Here is a 5,302-nt window from a genome sequence, read left to right as displayed (position 1 = left end):
TGCAGGGAGTCAGGAGTGTCTGTCTGTGGAGTGCACTCCACAGAGCTTCCTGGTTCAGGGCAGACCTCCTGACTCTCCCTGGAGTGGGCCCCAGTCTGCTTAAGACCTTTGCAAACGCGGGTCAATCAGGTGAGAGTTGCCATGTGGGCACCTTCCTCTTATGTGTTCAGCTTGCTGGTCTGGCTGTTTCCCATGCCAACTGTGGGCAACCTCGGGTCTCTGTTTGTTCCACCTGTTGTGGGCTGAGTTACATCTTTTGTGAGATCGTTGGGGGTGGTGTCAATTATGTACCAGCTGATTGACCTGTTTGTACCCACAGCAATCATTCATGGAATGTCATTCTTGTCTACAATACAGTCTGTGTATTGGTTCATCTTCCTGCTGGTAGTATCATTTTTGTTGGGCCTGGTCATTGGCAAAACACAAGGTCAGGCTTGATGAGGCTCTGAGCAACCTGATCTAGGTGAAGGTGTCCCTGCTCACTGCATGGGATTGGACTAGATGACCTTTAAAGGTCCCTTCCCACCCAAAGCATTCTATCCTATGTAATACTGCTGTTACACTAGCTTGATAGGAAGACTTGTGGAACGCTTTCTTTAGTGTAGCTCTAATTCCTAACATGACTGTGGCATTGGACCATTTTGCAGGTACCATCTAGTGAGAATTTGCTCCATATCTTGTTCCTAAGAGTATATACAGCAGAGGTATTTCTGGCTTCTTTTTTGTCCATTCCCTCTGGTGCCCACCAATAACTCTACTCCAGCACTAGTGATCAAGCTGTCTCTGCTTTTGGCCATGTTGTTCCTGCAGCAGGTGGCAAGTGGAGATAGACTCCCTATAGCACGATTATCAGAGAGTTGCTTGTATCTGCAGTACCATAGAGGATTCTGGCTGCTTTCTGCTGTTGTGATTTTTCTGAACTGTCCCAGCATTAGAATGTCTGGCAAAGATGATGTTGTCTGTTTAAGTGGCAGCAGAGCATGTTTGGCAGATTGGGTGGTGCTACATGCAGAGGTGTTTAGATGCCTTACTGTATCACCGTGGCAAACTGAGAATTTTTGCTGTGAGTTTGAAAAAATGTAATGCTATCGGCTGTTAGAATATGGAATCCATATGGAATATGGTAATTCTTAGTTTTTTAGTAATTGTATAACATCTTATTTTTCAAGTATCATTTTTGGGCTTGCCTTTCTTTCTCAAGAAAAGTTGTCCAAATCAAAGCACAAATTTTCAAAACAAACTTTGAGAAAGTAGCTATTAGAAGGTGTTTCTGGCAGATCTTTTGGGGAACAGGTCTTGAAACCTCATGTAAATATGTGAACAAGTAGACTCTCAGGTGAAGTGACATTGTTTTAGCATGTATGGTAGTTGAATTTTTATACTGGAACTGTGTTATCCTTGCTTGTGTTTGTATGTACACAAAATGGGCAATGTTCAGTCTGCTTCAGTTTCTGTTTGACTGTTGAGGAGAGCAGTTTGGAGAGAGAACAAAGCCTGTGACTTGGTTGAGTTATCAGTGCTGAAGAATAAATGTCATGGAAGTGTGTTGTTATCGGGCTGTTCCTGGCTTACAAGAGGCACATGGTGAGCAAGTTAGCAAATGGCCTAGAAAGTATCTGAGGTGACTGGGAAATGGGGAAGGCATTAAAGATAAGACTGCATTTCAGAGGTGGTGCTGATGGGTTGCTGCTGTTAACGTATAGGAGTTGTTAGCTTGAGGAGTCAACACTGTCATCCTAGAGAAGAAGAATATGGAATTAGTCACAGCTTTTTGAGTATATATGGCTTCTATAGAAACCATGCCTGTTCTTTACACAGTTCTTTCCTGATGCTTCCATCATCAAAACTGTGTCAAGTTGGTGCTGTAGCTTGGGGAGTGTCTGCTTGCCATTGAAGGCTCGACTTCCTACCTCAGAGGTCTTGCTTTGTGAAAAGTTAACATTCGATGTAAAGTTACTGTAGAAGCACAATGTTTCATTGTTGCTCTGGAGTAGTGAAGAATGAGTTCAGTTTATGCCACTGTAGTGAACTGGTAACTATGAAACAATTAAGCAATAATATTTTCTATCCACAGTCTTTTGATATTGACTTTTGTTTTTCTTCATTTGAGTGTCTGATGTGAATTCTTACATCAAAGGTGTTTAGCCTTGACATTCAGATTTGGCCTTGGCAAAAAAATTATAGTTGCAACTGGGCAAAAAAATCAAGAATAAGACAAAAAAATTGAAGTCTATCTCAGCAAACCTTTACATAGAAAAATCAGCAGAGTTACTATTTCCTTTTGGTCCCCATGTTTTTATTTCTGCCTGTTCCCTTAGTTCTGAGACATCTGTATTCACTTCCCTGGTCAACCACCTGCAGAGCTGCAAGGTTACCTTCGTGCCAAGAACAGCAGGTTGTGGGGTCCTCCTTCCTTGCTCTCATTGTTTCAGTTCCTCCATGCACATCTGTGAAAGGCTTGTTACTTTAATACTCCATTTTTTTTGTCTCTGGTACAAAGATACTAGCCTATTATGGCATTTCATATTTCATGTGAGAAACAAACTATCTGGCATTACCCTCACAGTGGAACACAGGGGACTGAAGCATTATTTCTGTAGTACCACCGTGAGCAGGAAGGAAAATACAAAAAATGCAATGTTTACATTAATAGTGTGGAAGCACTTAATGTGTAATGTGGGGTGGAAAAAATATTTCTGTGGGCAAGTCAGAGAGGAAATTTCTGGTGGTCGGAAAAAAAAAAGCAGATAAATAGACCTTTGGAATTAATGCACTTTCATTAGCCTCTTTACAAAAATCTAGTGTGTCCTTTCAGTAGTGACTATTACAGTGAATGTAATTAGGCTAAGAAGTTTAAAATAGCTTTGTTTTAAAAAAAGAGTACTTGCTCCTCACATTGAGTTTTTCTGTCACTCATTTTCTTATGTTTCATTTCACATTGATAATTTGAATCTCAAAGGTGAGTGATGCTTTGATATAGTGTAAAAGGAAATGACTGTTCTTTATTTCTCCTGTCATTCTGGATGGCCATTTAATTTCATCAGTTGATACTCACCAATTTTATGTACCAGAATTTGAAGACCGGCTAAGTAATGTAAGAGTGCAATCAATGTGAGCCACTGATTTCTGTTCCTGAGTATTTTTCTGTGACATATCAGTATTTGCAGTAAGTGTATGTGTTTGGGACAGTAATTAAAAACTTACATTGTTGAGGATTCAATGTTCAGCTTTTGTTGCTCAGTGGTGGTAATGAATCATCTAGCAGCAAAGTGGGCATCATTAGGAAAAATTACCAGTGGTGTTTGCACCAAGAGAGAATGACTTGCTAAATTATTTACTCCTTAGAGCACCTCTATAAAAAGCTGTTTTCTAGTGGAAAGCTAGGATAGAAGAGGAAGATAAGGAGGATTTTGCATTGCCTAGGAGAAGTACTGAGCTGTCTTGTGTGCCTAGCACATGCTTCCCCTGGCTGCTGGGGAAGGGTTTTTGAGCACATGTGAACTGGGCACTTTAACCTTTAGTCTTTGATGCCTGCATCTGTGGTATGGATGGATTATTGACCCACTGCTGGACTTGATGGGTGCCTTGTACTCTAGCAATCTGTTGGCCTTCTCATTGCTGTGGTTTGTCATTTCTGCTAATTCACTACTTGATATTTTTTGTATTTTTTAAAGTGCCATCCCCTTCATCATTTTAAGAATCCCTCTTGCCTGCTGCTTTAGGGTTTCATGTGTTTTGTAAGCGTAACACAATACCCTGATCAGTTTCATTGCTGCTTTGCTAGTTCTGAAAAACAAAACCAACTGGTTTAACTTACTGGATATGGACTGGAAGAAGTTGTCTTGGATGAGACATTTGACCTCCAAAGTACTTGAGTCTGCTAACAGACTCGTTGCCAGGAGTCAAAAGCAGAGTATGTGTGTTTTTTGTCTTTTTATGTTTTAATGTAAAAGAACTTGCTGAGACAGTGGCATGGGAGCTGTGCTTGGAGACTTTAACCAGTGCCCAGTACAACACAGCACAACTGGAATCAATGAGAATGGATGTTGCTACTAGTGGATTAGTCTGAATTGCTGCATATGTTCGTCATGCACAGTATGTCTGTCTTTTAATTGAAGGCTAAGTACTTGAATTCTTTTTGTTTTTTTGAATTTCACAATTTATGTGTTTGCTCACAGATCTCCAATGTTATGTAGTGTATAATTGTTTCTAGTATGAGACGAAAGACTTTGATTTTCTGGCTCTTTGACTTCTGGTTTGTTAGCTGCATTGCAGTGACTTCATAGGCAACACAACTTTGTTTTAGGAGATAAATGATTTGAAGATAACAGAATCAGCAAGTATAACTTCATTTTGTATGGTTATAACCTGTTGGCAGGTGGTGGTTTCTTATGAGTTGGTATTCAGTCTTCATTGAATTTTAGAGGCTGGACTGTCCTTTTCTTCTGTTTGTTGATGCTCTGTCTGGTTATTTAAGATCTTGATCTTTTATGAACAAAGTTCATGTAGGTAGATACCAAAAAGTTTAAGGGAATGCTGAGGCTGAGCTTCCTGTAGGTTCCCTCACCTTAGATTGTGAAATGTTTGACACCAGTATCATCTTACCTAAGATATTTGTACAGCAGCTTATTATGATGAATAAATAGTTCTAAACAAGTCTGTAAACAGCTTTGTTTCAATTAAAATCATATGACAAAAATTCCATCTTTTTAATTAAATTCTTTAATAGGTGGCTTAGGAATAGTACTTTCTTAAAAAACTCAGAATATATGGTGGCCATTTCAGTTCTAGAGACTGAAGATGCCATAGGTAAAGGCAGAGTGATTTGGAGGTGTATCTGCTGAACTGAAAGTTGGACAAAACCTGCAGGATTTGCAGTGACAAGGTCTCTTAAGACTTAAAAGCAAGTCAGTGTTCTAGGACAGAAACTTTTAACTCGGAGAGAAAAAGTGAATCCGTTTGATCTTTTTAGTCTAGCAGTTCATCCCCATTTTTATTCTTTATATTTCTCAAATTGTATTTGAAAGTAGTAGGTGACTAACCTGGCAATTCTGGGTTTCACAAAAGGAGCACAAGGAATGTGGCTTGCAGTGGGTGGTGTTTCTCATTTCCTTTGTGCCCTTTGATCCATGCTGCGGCTGATGGATTGGGTATTGGTTTTACTTCCATTGGTCTCTCTCCAAGTCTTTCTTTATGCCTGTGAACAAGTGTTAGTATACTTTGCCAGCTCACCCTTTCAGAAGTTAGAGACTTAATCAACTTCTTCTTTTACAGGGAATGCAGAGGGCAACCAATGTTACCT

At 39.8% G+C, this 5,302-nt stretch overlaps 1 protein-coding gene across 1 annotated transcript in view; it reads left to right on the top strand.

Annotated features, from left to right (window-relative positions):
- The window catches only part of LOC103775175 (bifunctional 3'-phosphoadenosine 5'-phosphosulfate synthase 1-like), a gene marked incomplete at its 3' end in the record, with an annotated part of 13,087 nt that overhangs the window by 2,141 nt on the left and 5,644 nt on the right, over positions 1–5,302 (top strand). The gene's annotated exons all lie outside the window — the stretch shown is intronic.

This window comes from Merops nubicus, unplaced genomic scaffold (assembly GCF_000691845.1).
Source record: "Merops nubicus isolate BGI_N331 unplaced genomic scaffold, ASM69184v1 scaffold14066, whole genome shotgun sequence".
NCBI classification, from domain to species: domain Eukaryota; kingdom Metazoa; phylum Chordata; class Aves; order Coraciiformes; family Meropidae; genus Merops; species Merops nubicus.
The sequence above is the reverse complement of the archived record's forward strand: the minus strand, read 5'-3'. Positions and strand labels throughout refer to the sequence as shown.